This window comes from Aptenodytes forsteri, unplaced genomic scaffold (assembly GCF_000699145.1).
Source record: "Aptenodytes forsteri isolate BGI_AS27 unplaced genomic scaffold, ASM69914v1 Scaffold299, whole genome shotgun sequence".
NCBI classification, from domain to species: domain Eukaryota; kingdom Metazoa; phylum Chordata; class Aves; order Sphenisciformes; family Spheniscidae; genus Aptenodytes; species Aptenodytes forsteri.
Window position 1 is genome coordinate 825,367 of NW_008794154.1, and position 25,151 is coordinate 850,517.

The following is a 25,151-nucleotide window of genomic DNA, read 5'->3' on the forward strand; positions in this document are numbered from 1 at the left end:
TGACCCAAACTGGCCAAAGGGACATTCCATACCATGTGACGTCATGCTCAGTACATAAACTGGGGGGAGTTGCTGGGAGGCAGCAACCACTGCTTGGGGACTGGCTGGGCATCCATCAGTGGGTGGTGAGCAATTGCATTGTGCATCGCTTGGTTTGTATATTCTTCTATTATTACTATTACTATTTTACTTTATTTCAACTATTAAACTGTTTTTATCTCAACCCATGATTTTTCTCACTTTTACTCTTCTGATTCTCTCCCCGATCCCACTGGGGCAGGGGGAGTAAGCGAGCGGCTGTCTGGTGCTCAGTTGCCAGCTGAGGTTAAACCACGACACAGTGCTTTTCAGGTAAGCCACAGACACATTACGTGCTTTGCTTAAGGCCAGAAGTGAGTCATTGGAAGACCCATCATGCACAGTACATCTCTCATGCTGCTGCCATCATCAGCTCACAAAAATAAAAGGAATAATTAATGATAGCCTCTGAATTTATATTAGAATTTAAGGAGTTCAGGGTCTGAGCACATTACATTATGTAAGATTCATCTAGCTATAATTTGTGGTTATTGTTAGCTACCCATTCTCACACGACTACTTTTTTCTTTAGGGAGAGTCTCCAAAGACTCCCCCAAATATATTCTTTTTAATGCTAAAATAACTCCAGATTAGCCTAACAGACACCTATGCTGAATTAGTTAAAAACAAACTAAATGCCAAGAAAAATCCCCTAACAACCAAGCCTTCGAGGGCTGCCACGCTGCAGTGCACATGGTTCGGGAGATGCCACACCAGCCACATCACATCACTTAAAAGCTGCAATTACTCACCAATGTGAAAAAGTGTCTTGAGTTTTCCAGGGGGCTTGATCAAGATGGGATTTTTTTTGGTTATCCTTAATGAGAATTTTAAATGTACAGCTGTCATTTGCATTAGAGGTATGTTTATGGATCATTTACTAATAGTGTATGTTCTCTTATCCTTTCAGCTATAAAAAGTAAATTGTTGGTTATGATTCATTGGTCATACCAATGCAAATGCTGCCCTTTAAATATGGCATGATTAATTTAATAGTTCACTTAGGCTGCAGGAAATTACCCGGTGGAAATAAACAAATAGTTCAATTCCAGAGGAATTTCACATTGTTTTTATAACACTTACAGCAATGATATAAACAAGTCAGAAGTATCTCAGAAACATTTTCAGTAGTAATTGCCATATGTTGCTATTAAAAATTATCCTAATTCTTGGTCAATTACAATAATATGAAATATTTCAACAGAAATAACACCGGAATGTTTGGCTGGTAGTTTCCCGGCCTTCATATGTTGTGATTCCCAAAGTGACTAGGTTTTTAATCGTTTTAGAAAGGGTAGGATAAAATATGGAAATGAGTCCAAGGTACATAAAGCAGCTCAATCAATTTTCGTAGGTGAGTTGCTGAATGGGAGGATTTTGAATAGAACTTGGCTGCAGGGGGAAAAAAAAAAAAAAAGAAAAAAAACAACACCAAGCATTGCCCAAATCCATCAATCTTCACATAGGACCAAAACACTCTGTTGTACCGTTTCATATTCATCATCTATTTGGGGACAAGCAACTCATCACTCTCTTTGTTCAGTGAGAGGTATAAAGTAATACCTAGATTACTGAGCATAGTTTCAGGCCTCTTTATAATGTTCCTAGGGCAAAGACAGCAATTTTTTACATGGAAATGTAGTGTTAGAGAGATTCTGAATGTAAAATTAGCCATGGCACTCTGCAATTTGCCTGTCAGCAGCGAGGAGGAGACATCTCCTCCAAACATTGGGCCTCTCAGTATTTTCCTGTGATGCTGTAGAAATGTCGTGATGTACCAGTTGTGCAGATACTTGATGCCACAAATATTCTTGTCCTCACAACTTACCTGCAGCTATATTTTGGGATTTATAAGAGCCTACAATTTTCAAAAGGTGGCTCCACTTAACCAGGCCTACTTCAAAAAACTGACTGGAGATGATCAACTAAATCTAGAAATGCAAGTCACTTTAAACAGTCACCTTATTTGAACAAGGAAGGGCTGGCTGAGGTTATAGCCATACCATCAGTAACACTGAATGTCACAGCTGGCTCTTGGAGGCCAGACCTGCAGAAGACACCGCAGATGCCTCGGTAAAGCCACAACAGACACCAGATCCCTACTTTTTGCCTAGAGGTAATGCTCCTGCACTGATGGACATAACACATGCTCACTCAGCTTCTCATCATGAAAAACACCAGGAACAACCCAAAAAAGGCTTCAGGTGGTGGTTCTACCTCTGCAATTGAAGGAATCACTACAGGAAGACTTGGACTGGCAATGTACCATAAGCCCACAGTCGCAGTTATGGACAGAGTTCCAAGGAGAGGCCGAATAATCCATTCCCGTGCCAGGGAGATTCAGGCTGAACACATCAAACTTTAATAATGAAACACACAATAACATCTACTTTGATTTATCAGCTTGGGCTCTGGCTTTTCATTTAAAGCAAGTTCAATTTTAATCTTTTGAAGTGCAGGAAAAGGTACAGCAGCAGCCTAAAAATCTGTGGGGTTTGACTCCTTGGCACATGATATGATGCAAAGACACAAACCTGATTGCTCTCGCTGCATATCTCCTTTTGTAAAAGCTGGAGAAGAAAGGACAGAGGAGAAAACTGCTGAGACCCTGAACTTGACTCAGTGAGGTCAATCTTCTCGACATTGTCATATTCTTCCAAACTCAGACTGAGCCTCCTCTTCTCCCCAGCGAGTACAACATATGGCTTTGCTCAAGAAATTCCCACTGCCTGAAAATGAGGTTGCATTAATATTTCAAATCACATTTAAACACTAGTCCTTAAAGCGAGTTTCCTGCGCACTTGTCGCTGCATACAGCAGTCTTGGAAAACCACCACTGAACTGCTTTCTTACCCTGGCGTACATGGAGACATGTCCTGCTGTGCTCTGCAGCTGCAAACACATCTGCATTGATCTCTGCCAACTTCCACGTGGTCCATCTCTGACCACATCTTCTGTAGCTCAGAGGACATACGTGGTGACTTGCTGTGCTAAGGCGTCTCAGTTGAAATGATGAACGGCACTAAGAAATCTTCATAGAGGAAATTAATTACCATTCAGTAAAAAAACTAGAACAGCTAAATTTTCTAAAGTAAATTATTTGCCCTTTATTACTCACCTGGGTCCAATGCCATCCTTGTTTCAACACTTTTATTAGCAATATAAAGTAGCAGGGGAAGAAAGCGCATATGGAGATGCTGAATTCAGTCTGCAGCACACTTTTTGTCCATTTCCATAAATTTAAAACTTCACAGCATTCTCTGAAGATTTAACTAAGAAATAGGCTTTTTTATATGATCAATTCATACACCACCATATCCTGCAAGCTAGAAATATGTATCTGTATTATATCCATCTCCTAGCGCAGGCAGTTTTCAAAAAAAAAAAACTTTTGCCGTGAATTTTGACAAATTAAGTCATTGTCAAAGTACCATATTGCCTAGAAGAAGTAGTTAATGAAATGAGTATACGGTTCTTTAACTAAACTTCATAGTTTAGGAAAGAATTTTAACTTGTCATCAGGTCAGTCTCAAATTATTCATGTTTAAGGCTAAAATGATTCTGAATTAACCTTAAGTTGATAATACAGTTGATAAAGGTTTTACTGCCTCCTTTTGAGCATAGGAAGGAAACCATAGAAAAACTGTTTCAGAATCTTCAGTTCTAAGCTTTTTTTGTGTTGGCATTTTCTAGAAGAAAGACAACCCATGCAAACACTGTCTTTGATTTGCTAAATTTCATATAGAAATATGTCATTAAGCAGTCACAAAAAATAATTTTTTGCAACCAGCGTGATTTATGCTATGCAGGCTTATTAGATGCACACCTTTAGACACCATATATGTTGCAGCAAAGGCCATATGACAAACTATACTCATCATTCAGCAATTCTGATCACTTTGCCCTCACCAGTTCATTTTATTCTGAACTATTTCTTATAATCCACATCTTTGTGTTTCCAGCAGCTGCATAAGAACAAAGCCCTGCTCAAGAAAAATTTCTTTGCAGAACATGTAATTATTAAATTGGGTTCTAATTACAGTTCATAAATTACAGATGCTTCTTTAGAGATAAAATACCCAGAATGCTATATAGAAATGCAATGCTTATTTTGAAGTTAATCTAAAAGCCTTATGGGTTAAAAAATAAATTATGCAATTTTGGGATCATATCATGACTCCTATATGAATTACATACAATTATTTTTAAGATTCTGTTAGGCATTAGTGTACACAATTATTATTTCCTATTAAAATACATAAAAGTCAACATATGTCGCTTCTGTGGAGCACCAGCAGATGTAAGGGCTGTGCAGTTGGTGTTTCCTGTAGGAGCAATGAATGGTGCCTCTGGTTATGTTCTTTCTATAGAAAGACGGACACCAGTATGCAGCCAAACCCCACCAGGAATGCCTTAGCTCTAACATAAGCACTCAGTTCCCAAAAAGCAACTATGAGCCAAGAATAGATTAAAGAGATTAAAGCAACCAGCAAATGCTTGGTGCTTGCTCCAGCTGAACCCACGTCATGACAGTAGTGTGACAGTAGCATCCTTGCAGCATTCAAATACTCTACATTGAGGAAATATACACAAAGATGCAAAACCACAATGTTAAGTATTTAACTAATATAAAGTATGATGACTGGAAACCGGAGGCCAGAGCCAATGTGGCATGTAGAAACCTGAGTTTTGGCTCCTGACACCTTAGCAGGGAGCCCAGCACTCACTTGGGCTCATTGTGCCAAGGGCATGAACAGTCAGACACCCACAGGTGGCCGTCCACAAACCCACACCGAGAGGACTTGGATGGACCAGCCAAAGAATGGTCCACCCTGAGTGATTCCACCAAAGACAGACCACTCAAAGCACGGTTGGTCCAGCCAAAGGACAGAAGCCTGAATCAGGCCTTCATCCACTTGTCCAAAGACATTGACTTCATGATGCCACAAGGACGGAGCTGCCCTGACTGTGGCCAGGGTCTCCCAACTGGGGACCTCCCAGCTGCACAACTTCCCCCAGTTGAGTGAGATGAGGCCATCAGCATTGTGGTGCAGCAGGGCTCCTGCATGGTCCCAGATGGGCTAATGACATTTATGGAGTCTGCTTTTGCTAGGCGGTATGAAGAGAGCCCCTGTTAAAGCATCTTTATAACAGCTGTCCTGTAAAATGAAAGAAGGGAGAGGATACAGCCCACTGCATTTGATATGTATGGAATAAGGATCTGATAAGTCTCTGTCTGGGGTGGCTGAAGAAGGAAGTCAGGTCGAAGCAGGCTCCAGCAGACCCCTCACAGCATCCTTGATACCCTAATGACAGAAAGGCAGGATAGCAAATGTTACAGTTCATAAGATTTTGCTGCCATCTTCTGATGAAAAGACATTATATGGGGAGAAATGCAGCTGCTGGGGTTTAGGCAGCACAATGTGCCCATGAATACACGGTCCCGCATGGGAAACCCGGCTCCTTCGGTTCCCCAGCAGCCCGCTGGGCTCATTTGGATAAATTATTTAAATTACTGCTCAAATTTCCTGCTCTAGCCTTCTAGCTTCCCAAGCAGAAAACAACCTTGTGTGTATTATAGCATACCCATCAGCACACAGCAGTCAAATACCATCATATTTTGCTTAATAATAAACATTTTAGTAATCATAACTCCTCCATGCTTCAATTTCCAAAGATCATTGGTCACCTTAAAGTGATAACTTTAAATCTGAGGCATGATAGCTACTGAATTTTCTTCAATTTTTTTTGTTTTGCCTTTTTTTTTTCTTTTAAGTGTTTGTTCTTCTCTGAAAATGGGTTAAATATTTCAGTGTCTGATTTAATGGAACAGTTTCCCATTTCTAATTCTTGAAAAATGGGACTTTATATAATACACAGAAAAATCAGCCTACCATTAAAATATACTTCTTCTGAGAATAACGATGAACAGCCCACTTCTATTTTGTATTACAGAGGCACAAGCCCTGCTCCCTTCTCGAATGTACCATGCATGACTTCAGACTAAAACTTATACAAAACAGTCAAACTGGAGCAAGAACAGTTCCCTTTCAGTATCTTGATCTGCAAAGCTTTTTCAGCATCTCAGAAAGAATGTATGTTTTTCTATGCCACAATATAAATCAGATCTTTCCATTTCTATTCTAGTCCTATTTATTTTACCCTCATTCCCCATTCTTCATTGCAGATGAAGTCAAATGAAATATTCCTTTTAAAGCCACTCTTTTGCTCAGTTGAATGTCACACTAATAGCATTTCAGCATATGTAATAGGGCCATTGAGGGTTTTTTTTCCTTCACTGCACTTAGGATAAACTTTAAATTCTCTTGTGGGTACTTAGAAATTATTAATATTGTGTCTGAATGTGTAATTTTAAACAAAAAATTACAAAAAGCGTTTGTTACTTATATTAATTCTTTCCTCACTGTACCTGGACTTCAGTGACCACCTACATTTAGCACAGGTGCAAACACAGATCTAAGAAATAGCACTCATGAGGTGCAGCAAAGTGCAGTGTGGCACCACGAAGACCTCTAGCCTTGATCAACACAAAGAGTAGCTTTGATTTATCAGGGGGACAACAGGAGTAACCCTGTCCCTTGCACCATGCAGTCCTTCCCCTGCAGGGGAAGAGCAGTAGAGTTCCTCCAGCCCAGCATGCAGCCAGCACTTCTGGGTAACGTCCCTTCCCCACCTCAGAATGTAAACACTAACATAGAATAATGCATTGATGATGAATTCTGTGCTTTTTAGTGAAAAAAAAGAAAAAAAGATTAATTATTTACCATCAACTTTAGTTGTTACACAAACTGGAGAAATACTGACAATCTTTTTGCTATGTGATAAGTAAAAAGCATAAAAATAAGCATCTAAACTTGTATTTTTTTTAAACTGAAGAAATCTATATTATGGTTTATTAGAAATTAATAGTACTTTAATAATATTATTGCATTTAATAATGATGATGACGTGCTTCTATTTGATGGCTTTATAAGGCTAACTGTAAGGTTTAGGAAATTAGTAACCGACCACTTAGCCTTCTATCTCTAAGACATTTGTTCAAAGCTGGCCTACCATGAATTGCAGGTCATAGGCATTCTCAGCTGCCCGTGGACTGCCCTGCAAGTGGACGGATGATTACGTTATAAAGTATTATTAATACTAATTGATAGAGATGGTTGATTATATGCAACGAAAAAACACTTTTTTTGGAAAACAATGATTTCTTGACACCAAGACTTTTTAACATGCACATGCCAGCTTCCACAAAAATTGTTAAAAAATATTTTCCAGTTCCAGAAAATTTTTTTTTTTCTTAAAACAAGATAGAGACAGAAGGGCAGAGATGATCTAAAATGTGTCCAACCAGCACAGTGATTAAAGTATCCCCCTGGCAGGCAGGGAAAACCATGTGCCTAAATTAGACCACATCTCTGGAAGTTGATTTCCTACATCTCAGGTGGATGCCTGAGCAGGACCATGCTGCTCTAGGAAGCCCATTTTGCTGGGACACTAAAAATGGGCCAGCTCTGCAGCAACAGGGAAAGATGGTCTGGTGGTTACGGCTGTTGCTGGAAGAAGGAAGACCCAAGTGGAAAGGTCTGGTTTGCATTAGACTAATTAGGATGGACCTGAAATTGTTTCACGTAGCCCCATCAGGCTTTCTCACTGTGAGATTTTAAGCTGTTACAAGAAGTCAATTTTTCAGTTTTCATCTCATATCAGTGTGAAATTAGAATATTTTTTAAAATATCAAATATTTTCATAGGACAGAAGAAAGCTTGTGCTTCTGAAGGGTTACCTTCTGGAGGGCTCGATGAGAAAGCCCAGGCAGGATAAACTCAACAGGGAAACTTCCCTTCATGCTCACAGAACCCCATCCATCATCCTTCTCCCTGACTTAAACCTTTCAACAAACTCTGTACCTCTTTGCACCCTTCTCAGTCATCATTTTACACACTCGTGAAATACTGCATCCAGACATAGTATTTCACAGGGATTTCTCTGTGCTTTCAAAAAAAAAAAGCCAAGCCATTATCAATGCAATAAAATATATTTTCAAATACCTGATAGCAATAATATAATTAATTTTGGAGAGTCTGTTCTACTTTCCAGCTGTTTTGCCTTGCTAATTGGGATAAAGCCTTTCTGAGCATGGTTCCTGACCCCAAGACTGACAGGCGTAAATTGTGTGGACAGAGTTGGGAGAAATTCTCTAATTGTGAGAAGAGTTAAGAACATGAAGACTTACATCTCTATTACAAATTTGGGAAAGATTAAGGATCTCTTCCAGACTTATTTCCTATGAGTCTCTAAGGAAGAGCATTGCAACGTGTGTGCATGTCAGTTCAAATCAATACAAAGTGTACTCTGGAAGTTGGCATGACTTCCAGGTGTACTTTAGCCTATCACTTTGTGCCTACCAGTAATATGTCCAGTTTCTTATGATTTTCTCACCAGATACTGTCTACAATGGACAGCTAGGGATTTGTTCTAAGCTAGGATAACCTCTCATAGAATAAATCACTATTTTCTTTTCAGTAATGAGCTCCACAACACTGAACTAAATTTAAATGGTAGAAATGATCAGAAATCCATAATATCCCATGATTATCGCTGAGGTTTGTTTACTTCAACAAACCTAATACCATCTGATCAAATTTTGTAATGGTTACATATTGTTCCATGAACTTGCTCAAACATCAGAAAATGAGACTGACTCTTCAACAGAAAATGATAAACAAATGAATTCAAATCCATCAACTTAAAATGTAACAGACTGCATTGTTTGTTGTGGATGTGGATCTTGAACACTATGTGTTCATACAACTGCACTGCTGTACAGCACACACATTGTTAACTGGCTTGCATCTCATCTAAAGTGGTTTAATTTAATATATTTATTCTTATGCATAATTTATTGACATTTCTTGCATAATTGCCTTTTTTTTTTTTTTTTTAAGAGTTTAATGCTTTTAGTTCATCTGTGCAGAATGGTTAGAGAATTTAGGCATAAAAAGTCATCACCACACAGACACAGAATTCATCACCAGGGGTCAGACTCCAGATCCACCTTATGTGAGCAAAAGGCCACAGCTGTCAGTATGCTGAAGAACTACAACATCATGTGAACTACAAAATAAATTATCCTACAACAGTGCCCAAACCAGGATGATTTCTTCATTTGAGCTTGATAGGTTAGGCTTTCTATACTTTGATTAAACACACATTTAAACAACCATATTAATAAAATAACGCATTAACTGACAACCTAATTTGAACAAGCAAGATCACAAGAGTTCACGACCTATCTGAAACCCTCTGCATTATGGTGTGTACCTGTTCATAAGCACGTCTGTCCACCATGAACATAACCAGCAATCACAGCCAGTGCCTTTGAGCACTAAAAGCATTAGCCCCTGCACCACTGCAGAATGAGGCCACAAATTTACTAAACCTGGCAGACACTGAATAGTTTATACTATATACATTGCACTCTGTAGTACTCATCTTCATGAGACCATTTCTGGATTTCCTACCCCCAAAAAAATATGTTCAGTGGAAGAAGAGATTCATTTTCCATGGATGATGTTAGTTCTTAACCAATCTGATGAGAAAGCTGTCACATCTAGAAAATGGATTAATATACAGAATTAAAAAAAAAAGAAATCCCTGAAACATCTCTCTCTGTGTTGTCTTTCAATAACCATAGAATCATTAAGGTTGGAAAAGACCTCTAGGATCATCGAGTCCAACCGTCAACCCAACACCACCACCCACTAAACCATGTCCCTAAGCGCCTCATCTACACGTCTTTTAAATACTTCCAGGGATGGCGACTCAACCGCTTCCCTGGGCAGCCTGTTCCAATGTAATACAAATAATACAATGTGTATCTTATATATATATATAGTAATACAATGATAATACAAATAATCAAGAATACCAAGGTGTTCTCCCTAGGGAACATTTCCCTTATTCTTGATCAAATTACTGTTAAACTTAGTTTTCCCTAACAGGATATTTCAATCTCTGCTTGTGCTGTCTTAAAGTAGACAGAAACTTCTGTCTTGCCTGCAAGGATTCAATAAACTTGCAAGCAAATGAAAAATTCATTGAGATTTGAAAACAACCCGCTTGGGGAACCACGAGACACAGAACCACACATACCATGTCCCAAAGTGCTCAGTGGAAATAGCGAGCAGTATGCTTCAAAAGAAGCCTAAATCAAGATTCACTGAAAAACAAAAAGACAGCTGATCAGATCTTCTGCAATAAATGCTAATGAATAAGTGATAAGCAGAACTGTTTACTTCATTTTCTGGAATAAGGCACACAAATGAATCCATTGACTGTCAGGTCCCATGAAGAACATATGGCTCCAACCTAATAATGCAAATGTGTCCATATTTTGAAGCAATTAAAAAGCTGGCATTATTAGATGGCTTGCAATTTATGTAAAATGCATATTCTATTTTCACCTAGGGCTTTCCTTTTAAATCTATTTCTTCCTATTCTCCATACTGCTTGTTAGTTGAATCCTGAAAAAGTTCTTTTAGCACTACTGTGGTCTGTAAAATCGTGGCACAAATCTGGCATTTAATATATTTCTAACATTTTACATGTGATTATAACCTTCTCTTACCTCCTTGTGGCAGTTAAATGGAAGCTGCCTGTATTAACATCAAAGATTCAATTGTGTCTTCAGCACTGGCAGCTTCTGTTGCTGATGTTCACAACTAGAAGTTTCTCTGGAGTTTTCCCACCCACCTTCATTCCCCTCTGACCAAGCAGCCGAAATGAGCCCAAACCAATAGCTTTGCTCCAAACCCATCTCTTTTCCTATGATGCCTTCATGACTGCAGAAACCAATTCCGGTAGAAAACTCAATGACACCAAAAGACATCACCATTTAGGCTTCCAGCAGTCTTAAATCATCATAAATACATACTATGCTAAATTAGCATTCCTCTAAAGATGCTGAACAGCACCAACTACACACAACATAGCAATGTTTCTCCTAAATTCATGGCTGCCTACTATGCCTTAATCTTCCTGGTCCTCCAAATACATTCTAAAAACCTCTTTTTTCTTTTTTCTTTTTTTTTTAATTCAGAAATAGAAGCCTTTCCAAAACTTGCAGTGACACCACCACAGTGATTTACCACAATAAATGAACGCAAGAGAAAAAATAAACAGCAGCCAGAGGCTAAAGCAGAACTTGTCAGGATCAGTCAATGCTGCAGAGAGCGCTTTGGCTGTGCTGCAACATTATTCCCTCATACTGTAGATTGAAAGTTTCAGGCCAAAATTAAGGTAATTATGGTAATAAAGAACAGTGAGTCTATTGGAAGTTGACAAAACCGTAGAAAAATGGCAAGTTTGGGGAGAAATAATCTTGATGACTCACACAAATGTGTATATTTATCTACAACATATTTCAGGTGTACCCAGAATGCTTCTAGTTGTTCTTACTTGCCCACATTTCTTATCTCTATTTTCCTGTTATCCAAAGCAGGAGGGTCACCGCATCACACACCATTCACTGAGTCATTTCAGGCAATGCAAACATACATTACATATTTAATGCACCTGATGTACATTATGCCGAAGGTCTGAACACAAAAGTACCTTATATGCATACTTTTTAAAAATATTTATGAATGTGTAGGAAGTGTAATGGTCTTATAATAGCACAGTTAATTACTAATATTTTAATATTACTGAAGTGTCATTAACATTTCTCAATGACGGGCTAAGACAAATGTTAGGAGACTATTTTTATTAAATGTCTTGTCCAGAACGTTGTGAAGATGATGATGAATAGATGTTCTCAAGTGTGTAAAAATGTAGTCTCTTAGTCCTTACTAGTTAGTCCTTAGCTATAAGGAGAAAATGAACTTTTTATGGATTTTCACAGATAATGAAGTTGCAGGCACAAGAAAAATTTGCACGTGGTTTGTATCTGATGTATTGCTTCTTGAGGCGGTATCACAATGTAATTTTACTTTTAAAGTTCCTCCCCCCCCGATAAATCACCTTGTTGTGACATTTAAATGAAGACAAAAAGAAGAGGCTTAAAATTAAGAAGTCTTTATGAATATTTTGTTGTAGTAGATTAATGGACATATATCAACACAACTAAAATAAATAATTCCATTAAAAATGTAAAAGAGAGTTTATTTTCTCCTTTACCTGACATCTAGTGCACTGTAGATTACTTCTGAAAATATACAAATTTAGTAACAAGTTGAAAAGACATTAGAATTAAGGCATTGAAACTATAAGTATTTGGGTTTGGGGACCCTTTTTAATGAGCGCTGCAGCATACCTCTTAGAAACTTCAGCAGTCCAGATAACAGAGTATGCTAGTGTTACGCTGTCAAACGTTGAATCAATTCATAAAATGGGTCTGAAAATGAAACAGACACCACAATGGAGCTGTATCTAGCCAGCCTGCAAGAACCAGAGCTGCAAAGCATTGTGGCCAGCATCTAAAATCAACGGGATCAAGGGCTGTGCAGCCTGAAACCATGCCACAGCCAAGCTCACTAGACCACAAATTACTTTCAAACAATACATGTTCACAGAAAAGGTTTCTGTTTTCTTCTGTATTGAGTCACAGGAGTGACATCTCCAAAACTGCTAGAGAAAGTTCACTGGAGGGAAACAGGCATTAAAAAACCAGAATTGGTTACACAGAGACTTAAACACATGAAGGTGAAGCTTGCTTCTCTTCTTTTACTTTTGGCAGAGCTGTGGAGTGAGTATGCCAGGGAAAATAACACAGGAGACCTGAATACATGCCCAGCAGTGTGTGTGTGTGTGTGTGTGTTCGTTTTAATTACCAAAAGAAAAAGTGTAATAAAGAGCATTCAGCATACTTCGTGTGGGATGGATGGGGGTGATGTTTTTACCCTCCACCCGTGGTGGTTCATGCCTGTATAGCCTGTGTGGACTTCCCTGCTTAACTGCGGCTCAATGGGACATGCAAACCTTTATCACAACCTGCCTAATCATCCTCTTCTCTTTCACTGTGGATAATACCTGCACATTACCTACAGGTTAGAGGTCTGTAGTGGCAGCTAAACCTTAGAGAAGTGGCTAAGGACTGTGCAGTGGGGGCAAAACGCACCCTTACACTGAGCTCACTGGAGCACTTTCCAGCAAATAGCCATATATTTCAGTATATTATACATACAATTGCCATAGGGTTTCTTCTCCTCATGCTTCCTGTCCCCACACCACTTCTCCCATCTCCAAGGCTTTTGCACACTTCTTCCAGCTGAAGTTTCCCAGCAATCATCTGCTCCTTCACAGTTACTATTATTTTTGCTATCACAGCAAAGACCTCATTAACCGCTGGAAAAGGAGCGAGCCCTTCTGCATTCTTTTAATTTAAGCACTTAGCATCTTTAAAGCTGTGATCTGCAGCCATCCATCCCTCTCTGCTCAAGCATACTGAACAGTTATCTGAAATGCTCTTCACCTCACCCCGGCCCCATGCAGGCATCGCAGGCAACCCTCGCTGCCATCTCCAGCATGAAGGTGAGTGGCAGAGGCAGCTCCCCAGCACGGCTGATAGGTGCAGGATCACAAGCACCTCTGCTGGAGCGGAGCAGAGCAGCTCGAACGCTGCCAACAGGGTGTGGAGAGCATTTTATGCCACTGCAGCTTCTTGACTGCTTGAACAAGGAAAATTAGCACCAGAGAAATTATACAGCAAGTTCCTGTCAGCATTGTCTCAGCAGCGCAGCTGAAGTCTGCCCCCACAAAACGCTGCTGTCTTTTGTGCAGCAGAAGGGGTAGAAAATACAACTTCATTTTCCTGGCACACCACTGTTGGAAATACACTGCACACGTGAGATGACTGTGCTGAACTGCTCTTTATCAGTGTCTGGGCTGCATCCAGAGCCAGGGGAGCCGTCGGTGGTACAGCCAGCGGAGCAGCCAGAAAGGGTCATGCCTGAGAGCATCATCCAACAACTGCTATTGCAACTGATAAAATAAGCATAAACTGGGCCTACATTTATTTCTGCTGTTTCTACCACACTTTATCCATCTCATAGCTAAAGGTCCTGTTGCAGGAAAGTCCATAAATATATTTCACTCTGAGTACAAATACAGTCCGTTAATTTCCATTAGGTTGCATAGGTGTTGAATCAAACATATATTTTGGTCCTTTCAATGGCTTCACAAGCAACTGCCAAAGCCTTCAGGACAGACACGATCTCTCAGTGAGTACTACACCCACCAAGCATTAACAAGATATCAATCTATACCTGATGTTTCAACATGGTCAATCACACATAAATAATCAGAGCAAGAGCAGCACTAAGATGCAGCGACTGTTTTTAACCAGCATAGACCTGCTGTAGAAATGCTGCGTTACTCATAATTACTGCAACTCTGAGCAACAGCTTTCTTGATTTTACCTGCAATTGAGCAGTTTTCTCTCTATTTTAGTTTATGATAATGAAAAGAAAATTAATTTTTTTTAAGTGATTCCCAGAATAACCCTGGCTTTCAGGGAGGTCTGGTAGATTTGTATGAAGTTCCCAGCCCCACCTAGTTGTGCCGTCAGTGAAAGGATGAAAGGGAAAGTTCAGTTTCTGATGATACAAATTAAAATGGTTTCCTCCATTTGAAAGGATGTGGAATTTTATACTAGATTGAATCTGACACCGTATCACTAAAGTGAATATAATTCACTGTGATCTTCTTGCCATTTAGAACCAATGGTCCATTCATGTGTAAATGCACAGAGTTAAAGAAAAAAAAAAAGCACAACAAAGTAAAGATAGACTATAATGTCATCTGTATCTAAGCAATCAGTTTCATTGTGTCCCTGTAATAAAAGGAAGAGTAAATATTAAACATAAAAAGGATTATGGTTTTATAGTCGTTCAGGAATGTAGGTTTTATTACAAAATATATTCAGTAGCTATATTTCTGTGAGGGCATGTATGTCAATCCATATTATATAGACCACATGAATAGATTGCAAAGGCTAACTCGCTGCTTAATACTGAATCACGCCTACTATGAAGGATAGAAATTAGGCATCCCTATAAGGAATAATTTTAGATAATTTCACACACATCTGCCACAAAAAGATCCCAGACCAGGAACACTTAGATGGTAGTTTCATCAATGTCGAATACAGCAGTAAAACAGCATCATCAGCTGTGGATTCCAGGTGTCTTCTGAAAAAAGAGTATGAAAAAGGCTTGGAAAAAAGTCTTCCTCGTATATCTTTTAAGCCAGAATCCAACCCTAGGGTTAACCGCATCCTACAGCACTAAGCGAATAAGAAGCTACTGATATAAAGAGTAAGTTTAGGATAAAGTATGAAAAAACTGAAGGGCCAGTCCTCAAATAAAATAAGTATTGTGGGACAGGGCACAAATAAGCAGTCTGGAGAAAGTGCCATGCCAAGAGATAACAGCAGAAGCCTCCAAACTGGCACATTTCCAGTTTAATAGATGCTGACTTGTTTGCATACCCTGGTCCAAAGTTATTTAGATACCAAAGTTTCAATCCTACCTCAGTGCTTCAGTATGAGGAACCCTGAAGTCCTTCCTGCAACACAAAACCTTCCACAATGTTGTCTTGGTAAACAAAAAAAGTTAATAAACAAGCCAGGGAATCACTGTAAAAAACTGAAGTATAATGGGCTGTAAACAAATAATCTTTCCGCTTGCTTCAGTGGTTTTTAGATGAGGTCCTAAGAGCTTTATCCTGCAAATCCTTCCCAGACTGGGGAAGCTCATTAAGGTACTAGGCATCGGCTGGTGGGCTTTTGCACATCAGTTTCTACTAGGTTAAAAAAAAAAAATAAAAATAGTCTGACTCATATAGGGTTGTTGATAATCATTAATTCTGTGTCACCATTTATAATCTAGATATGATTTTACAGAAAAGACTACACTCTCTAAAATGTGCAAAACGGGTGAATTCACTGCTAGAGGTAGCTCATATAGGGTTGTTGATAATCATTAATTCTGTGTCACCATTTATAATCTAGATATGATTTTACAGAAAAGACTACACTCTCTAAAATGTGCAAAACGGGTGAATTCACTGCTAGAGGTACGCATTATCGTATAGCTCTGCCTGGGTATGATTGCCATTCACTGTGTACAGTTGTAGATGATTACAAGAGTCATTAAGCAGCATAAAATCATGCATGCTGGCTAATTAATGTGGAATTGATTCTCTTTTTAGTTACATTTTTTATGCCTGTTGAACTCCACTGAAATCAATAAAATAAAGGTAAGATCAGTAAAGACTGTAGTAAAACTGATATAAGTGAAGGAAGTCAGGCTTAGAGTTTAATGAGTAATACAATTCTAAGAAACAGAAAATCAAACTTCCAGCTACATCTGTGTATTTATTGTAATTGTACATGATTACTAGCATTCAGGCAATTTTCCTCAACATTAGCATTCAAGTGATGCTTTGTAAAATTCTGGGGTTCAGTAGAAAAGTAATGAAAGTGTTCAGAGCAGTGTGAACAGGGATATAATCCCCAAAGAGTTCAAGCTGAGACTTCCAAAGTTTGTAGTCTTTACTCCCACCACAAAACCACTCCAGCTTTACAAAGCATCTTTCCAAACTTTCCTCCCATTTGCCAAGCATTAGTATCTATGTCTCCTTTCATTATCTGCCTTCAGCATTCAAATGGACAGCAGTTCTGTCCTTATGAATCTCAAGTCTGAGTTAGGAAGCTGTAACCCAGTTTAAAAGGTTAAAAAAAAAAGTTAAACAAAAAAAATTTCAAGTCTGCATCCTGATATTAAAACTTTATTCAAACAATGTTTCTTTGATTCACTTTCTTTCTCCTTTGTCCCACACACTTTCCTACTTCCTCTCTCAAACCAATGTTTTCCAAACTTTGTTTAAAAAAAAAAAAAAGCTTTTTAGCTATCCCAAGAGTGACATCATGCTGTGACATGTGAAGCTGAGCTGTCATGTCTGATTATGTGATATAACACAAGACAATTTGATAGGCAAATCTGATATGACACCATAACTTGAAGAGATTCACTTTTCTTTAAACATGAGCTACTGTCACGCTTTCTGCAAGAGATACATGCAAGAAATTTGTTTATCCAACATTTTTTTTTTAGCTGTAGACTTAGCTCTTGACCTTTTAGTGATGGTTTGAAATGAATAGTGCCAGACTCACCTGCCATGATTGCCTTGTATGTTTTGACAATAATTTTGCTGATAACAGGATCAAGCTATTGCCATGCTGAAAACGAACCTGCTCTTTACAGAAATGTAGGCAGATTGCTTCAGAAGTGGTTGTATTATACACCCTTCTATGCACTCCCCAAAAACTCTGGAAAAATTTGTAATAATTCCAAAGAAAATGTTTTCATAATTTAAAAAAAAAAAAAAAGAAAAATTTTGATAAAAATGAAAGACTTCTGACATTTCCATGGGAAAGTGTTGAACCTCCACAGAAAAAAAAATTGTCCGATTTCTGAAAGCTGTATTTAGGTTTTTTTCCAAGAAGACATTTTCTATGGATATATTCGTGGTAGTTTAATTTCAGATTTCCATCAAATGTGAGCCCCAGTAATCAGGCAGAGATACAGGAATATTCCTGTCAGACATTTTCCATGATAACCACAGCAATACATCAAGTCAAATTCTCCTTAGGGCACATATATTTTTTAAATGGAAATACACACAGAATGAGCTGAACCATTGTATTCAGCCTCCCAGTCTAGATAATATGTAGGAAGGTCTTTTATCCAGCCTGTACACTTGTTCATATATAATAGTTCCATAAATTATATTTTTGCTAAGGAGTCATCTGATATTTATTATAGGCTGCGAATGGATTCTGTGTAATCAGTCTAAAGGGGTTTCTTCGTTATTCTCTCAATTTTTAAGTTTAATATGAATTACCTAACCTTAATCTCTGCAAATCTCATATGAGATTTTTAAAAATCAATTTTTCATTCTTCTTCATCCCCAGTAATCAATGCTATTATTTTACCTTAGCTGGCAATTTTGTCAATGAGGCTTGAACCATGATAGGTCCCTGTTTATTCCATAAGACAAATAGCATGAATTTGTCTTGCTGTAACATTTGTCTGTGGTATCAAGCAGTATCTAAGACCATCTACTGTGACATGGTGCACAACACATCATTCTCTTAATTCTGCGATAGGACCTTATGACAAGCCTTACTCCCTAGGATATATACACTACCCACTTAAGCTTGCATCAGTGGAGAATTTCTCATTGGTAAGAAGCTGAATTTTCATTAAACAGAACAATGTTAACTTTTGCAACACAGTCTTGTTTGACTGGAAACGTGGATCAGATCAAATCAAAAGTATTGCCAAAAAAACCCAACAATTGTCTTATGAATTTTGACTAAAGATATGTCTTCGGGTTTGTTTAGATTTTATTGCATATACATAGATGACCAGAATTAATTGCATTATATTTTCAAAAATCAGAATTGCAGTCAGTATTCAAAGGAAATTATCTCAGAGGGTTTTTTTTCCTCCCCAACAGCAGCTGCTGACTTGCATACCACTAGCTATTAGTTGTAAAAATTTATGACAACAATAAAATGTTTAAGTCGCCTTGCTTGTAGACTGCAACATAGCCTGGATAGCATGCAATTTAAATTCAGTGTAGTGACACATTAATAGTTATTCTGTAATGATTCCACCTATTAAACACGAACCAAATAATGTCCCTGCTGTCTATATTTATTTCTCTTCGCATAGATGAAGTAACAGACGTCAGTCTCAGCACCAGAGAGCCAAATCCCGTTCAGTTTGGGTTCATCTGCATTTCTGCTATCGTGCTAAAGGAAAAAACAAACTCAGCAGTTTAACCATATAAACTGCTCAGAAAAGGTTGCCGATGTGGTTGGCAACTTGGGTGCAGCTGCTCTCCGCTACAGTCAACAAACTGAGGAAAACCATATTTTCCACACAGACCCTGGAAATTGTTATGACATCTGAGTTTTGTTTGGGTATCTTGAACTAACAGCGTCCAGAGCCACTTGCAATAATTGCTGAGTGGTTCACCCACTCACTCTTCACACCCCCTCTTGCTCTCCTGCCCCTTTACATCTGACTAAATGCATTTACGCTGATTGCAGTGTTTATTAGGGAAGAAGGTGGCCAGAGTGTGAGCTGAATAAATATAATAAATATAATAATAAATATAATAAAACCTCTGTACTCACAAGGTAGAGCACCATGTAGTGCACTTAATCCTGCCAGTAAATTAACATTAAACAGCTACCATTTGCTGAAATGCATGTGTTCTCCAAGAAACAAGCAGCAGACATATGCCAAATATAATAATTTTGCCAATAAGCCAAGACAGTGCCGCGAAATTTCTCTTTACTAACCAGATCCTATGGACAGCTTTGGTTTAGACCCAAGTGCTGCAACTGGACTTATGCAAGTGGACCCCAGTGCCCAATTACACCCCCACTCATGCCAGTGGGGCTTTACATTGAGACCAGGGAACAGTGTGCAGGACCAGAGAGAGACGTGCTGTTTAAGGGCAGCTTGTGAAGGAGGCAAAGGGAGGAGTGATGGTCTGATGGAAACGTCTGGGCATTTAATCTTGGATGCATTTACTGCATTGTTTGATGGGTCAAATATCACGTAGTGACTCAGATGCTCTGAGTCATCCCAAACTGCATCACACCATCGGCTGGTGGCCTGTAAGAATCACCTTATATAAGATGGAAATTTTAGCTCATTAAGCAACCTACACATTATAATTAGTCATGTTTTATTCTATTCATCAGAGCTTTCTTGGTCACCTGATGCTGTACAAAGTTTCTAAAAATCAAAGTAATTGTATCCTACTGAAACAAATATTGCAGGATCATTTTTAATGCCCAAAGAGGTATATTTCTGTGTGACTGGGATATCTTTTAGATGCTTAATTAACTCAAAGTTACTTTTCAGGTTGTTTAGTTGGTCTTGGAGGAATTTTCAGTGCTGTGAAATTATGCAAAGTAACAATAAAAAGAGTTATTTCCATTTTAGGAAGCAAATCCGCAGGCAGACAGGCAGCTGCCTAAATGTTCTTGCCTCTGTCTTAACGTAATGAGGGCACATTGATCATCTGCAATAGCTTACACAAAAGAGCTTTCTGTCCTCATGGCATTGCAAAACCCCAAGCCAGATCAGATAAAAAAATTAAAATAAATCACATTTAAAACCAAATCTTTGCTTCCTCTCTGCATTCTGGAGGACAGTGGACAGCCTCATCTCTTGCACTACGTAATTCAGGAATAAACAACTTTGGTTGATCCAGATAGCTCCCTTCATGCCATTCTCCTTAGCTGACAACAGGTTCTGACCTTCCAGGGCACTCAGCCTCCCATTTAAACACCCACAGGGCAGGGTTTTGAGAAGCAGAAGGCATTACCACATTTTCCATGAGTGCTGCCAGCACTGCTCATACTACCAACAGGGAGAGAGGCTGGGTGAGCAGACAACACAGAAAAATAGATGAGGTGTGCAGTCACCAGGAGAGTCCAAGGGACCTGGAGCTGTCATCCGCTGCCCCAAGGCTGCCCACAATGGCTGGGCTGCAGGAGGCACCATGCCACGGAGTGATGAAACACATCTCAGGGAGTTTCCACTCCTCAGTCCCAGCCCTGCAATCCCCTGGGATGCCGGGGGCACTGCGGCTCCAAGCACTCAGAGGTGGGTGCAGGAGCTTTCATCATTAATCCAAATACATAGTGCTGGCAGTTTTCTGCCTTTAACTGCCTAGAACTGTTGATATTGGTATAACGATCTTGTTTATATATTTATGAACCATTAATAAATCATTAAATGCGAATTATATTTCCTTTATTTTTCTTCCATTAGAGCTGCTCCCCTTGCTGGTCTTTATTGACATGTATAATTCCAGCCCACAAGCACATTCAAAATAACTTCCATAAAGAATGTCTTCTAAATCATTTAGAACTAACAAATACTTTTAGCTATGTTAGCAGACAACATCCATTTATTTAAATGATATGAGGACTCATTAATCTAGAATACACAACAATATTACCAGCTAGTGGCATGTCATGGGTCAGAAAATGATGTTTACAGCCTTCACAAGGACGAACCAGGAAGATCATATCTTGTGCTATTAAGTATTTATAAATAACCAGAGCTGTTGTATCTTCCAGCTTTTCACTGCTTCCTAGATATGTATTTTTAAAACTTTGAAAATGTTTATGTCTGTCTCATGGCTTCAGAAAAAGTGTCACAGCAGTCACTTTTCTTACTAAAGGACTGTTGCTTCAGCATTTGCTCACAGCAGCTTGATTTTGCCTCTACACTGGAGCCCCCGGGATCACAGGATTGGCAGAAAAAGAGGAGGGAAAAAAAAGCTTTTCTTGATCCCAGAGAGACTCTCCACTGGCCAAGCTTCCCTCTCATCTAAAAAAGTCACAAAGCTTTGTTGGAAGTAACAAAACAAGATTTTGCCTTAATGGAGCCAATGTGATGCTGTAATTTTTTTGGCTGCTGGATTACCTAGGCTGATGAAAATATTGAAAGTGTCTCAAGCTGATTTTTTACAAGGACAGTATTTGCTGCTATTTTGTAGTGAGCTCATTCTAACATTTCATAATGGAGGAATCTAAGGAGAAAAAAAGAATGTTATATTGTTGTGGTTTAACCCCAGCCGGTGACTGAGCACCACACAGCCACTCGCTTACTCCCCCCCCCGGTGGGATGGGGGAGAGAATTGGAAGAGTAAAATTGAGAAAACTCGTGGGTTGAGATAAGAACAGTTTAATAATTGAAATAAAATAAAATAGGAATAGTAATAATATTTATAGAAGATACAAAGCAAGTGATGCACAGTACAATTGCTCACCCCCCGCCGACCGATGCCCAGCCAGTCCCCGAGCAGCGGCCCCCCCGGCCAGCTTTCCCCAGTTTATGTACTGAGCATGACGTCACATGGTATGGAATGTCCCTTTGGCCAGTTTGGCTGTGCCCCCTCCCAGCTTCTTGTGCACCTCCCGCCTTCTCAGTCGGTAGAGCATGGGAAGCTGAAAAGTCCTTGACTTAATGTAAGCACTGCTTAGCAACAACTACAACATCGGTGTGTTATCAGCATTATTGTCATCCTGAATCCAAAACACAGCACTGTACCAGCTACTAGGAAGGAATTTAACTCTATCCCAGCTGAAACCAGGACATATATTCTCCTCCATTTTTAAAGAGCTAATAAAACTCTTTCAGATACTGTATTTCAAAGATTATAAAATTATATTTTCTTTCAAAAAAATACATAGCCAAGACTTTTTCATAAATTCAAATGTGTACTCACACACCAGCTATATAATGATTTCACAGCTGAAGTGAGTACACGGTTTTTTCTCAACCTTCAGAAGCTGTGTGAACACTTCTTTAATTTATGAGAGAAGCTCTTAGGAGTACCAACATACTTAATGGCCTGTTGGTACTTTGCATAGGACCTCCAGTTTCCAATGGGTTATAAACTTAACCATTTAAAACCATATCAAATGAGACTTTGTGCTTGCATTGTCAGCTAAAACAGATCCATGTTCCTCCATATCAACTCACTGCAAACTGGCTGTATCTGTTCCCATTGCAAATCTCCATATGCAAATAAAAAGAGATTACTTCTCTAAAAAAATATTTTCTCCTTCCATGCTCTCCATTTCTTTCTGTATTAAACTATGACATCACCATACTTAACGTATATGAAATACCTACTGAAAATTATCAGAACTGATGTGTAGCTATCGTAGTGATGCTTTTTTTGTGGGGCTCCACTCACACTAGGTGTTACTTATTTAAGAAAAGAGGAAGAAGGTAATTTACTATATGGAAGAAGCTGCAGTTGCTTTTTGGTTGAAGCACCATGCTTTGTTTTGAGATGGCTATAGTTTAATAGCCTGGCTCACACATTTTCAGCACAGCTTAGCCTGAAGTATTAAGTCCTAAGTTAAACTGGCAGATTTCCCAAGTAGGTAAGCATTTCAGAAAAATCCCACTGCACTATAGTTATTTTCTCCCCTTTTAGTGTTACTCAGACATCCAGGTTTCTACAGTGTCACTGTACGGAGTGCCTCAGCAAAGACCTTCATGAGGTGAACCTCAACACCACCTGTGCTTGTCCCCATTAAACAAGGAAGAATTAGAATCATAGAATCATTGAGGTTGGAAAAGACCTCTAAGATCATCGAGTCCAACCATCGACCCAACACCACCACCCACTAAACCATGTCCCTAAGTGCCTCATTTACTCGTCATACTTCCAGGGATGGGGACTCCACCACTTCCCTGGGCAGGGGCAGCCAATGTTTAACCACTCTCTCAGTAAAGATAGAAGAGAACAGTCTTTGATGCCAGTGAGCAGAGAAGGGCTCATGGGTTTAAAAATTGTCAAGGAAGAGCCAGGCTAGATATTAGGAATAATTTATAGATAGTGAAGCAGCGGAGCAGGTAGCTTGGGAAGGCCAGGGACCTGGCTCCATCACTCAACCAGGCTTCTAGGAAGAGTTTAGACGAACACCCTACAGTACAGGTAGACATGACTCCACCTTGGGGCAGCAGGAAAGACTGGATGGTTTCTTGAGGTCTCTTCCAGCCCACTGCTCCTATGTTTTTCTCTTTAAATAAATTATAGTTCTTCCGGGCACCTCAATTTTGGCTCTTCTGTGCCAATGGCTTAATATCAGAAAGCTCCGGTGCTGCGTGGTGACCGTGTCCCAGTGCTCAGACAGAGCCTGCAAGCTCCAGCCAGCCCTCGACCATGTTTAAGAGTTTACAGCCTGTTGTTGTTCCTTCTGGACAAATATACAGTCTGCTACACAGAATATGAGCTTCTCCTACCTACTGTATGTTTATAACAATCTGTGATTTAAAAAAAATAAAAACCAGTCAAACAAAGAAGTCTAACCTGTAAAAAAGTTATGGGTGTAGGTGCCCATTTTCTGACAGAGGGGTTTGGTAACAGTGCAGGGGACAGAAATGTAAGGAATAATTGTTTTTGGGCCTAGAACCAGGAAAACTACTTTTCCAAATTAATCCAGTGAGAGCCATGAATCCACAGTATTTCATATCACACTTCATAAAACTCCAGTCATAATCCATAAAACTGACATTATTAGATTAAAAACCTCAGTTCCTCCTATAAGGAGCTCGCTCATTAGACATGCTGTAGTTTTATAACCTTAAAGTTCCTACCCAATTACCATGATTAATACTGTGCTTTAATAAAAAATTTTTTAAAATCACCACAGGGGTTGATACCATCTGTTTGTTATAATTGTGCATTTAAATATTGTCCAGCAAGAGAAAGACACTCAGTAAACACAAATCAAGACCAAGGTAGGGAGGACACAGCCCATCCACCGCAGCAGAGGTCCGGAGGGTGGAGATGCGGAGGTACGGTTGGGTGGTGATCGTGGTAGGAGCACAGAAGGCTGAAGTTACTGAGAGATGTGTGCAACAAACTCTCCTTCTTCATGCAGCTGATGGGGAAGGAGCAGCGATGCTCTCCGAGCTCTGCCAGACTCTTGGAGGGGCTTGGTGTCCTTGCCCCCAGCCGTGGATGCGGAGGAGGCCCAGCACCCACACCTGCTTTGCATGGGGGTGAAATAAGACCTTGGGAAGTTTGGTGGCTCACCCTGAATCACCAGCACCAGCCTCAGGCGTGCGCCCCCTTTAGTTCCCGGGGCAGGAGGTGAGCACACGGTGATCAGAGACCTCTGCCCTCACTGCCCTGAGAAATTCGTGTTAAATTAAACTTCCCGCCAGGAACCGGCGTGGCTCCGCTTTGCCAGGGCGGGGAGAGCAGGACACGGAGGCTTAGGAGGTTTCACGCAGAAAAGGAAGGATTTAGGTAAACGTGCGCTGCCTGCCAAGGCAAATACTGGTTTGAATCGCAAAGGATCCACTAACCCTGGGGGATGCTGCGCTCGCAGGATCAGCGCTGCAGAAGACACCAGTTGCTCAGCTGACAAAGCTTCACCCTTTAATGCCGGCCGGACTCATCGATGAAATAACATACGCCTCGTGCAACAACGG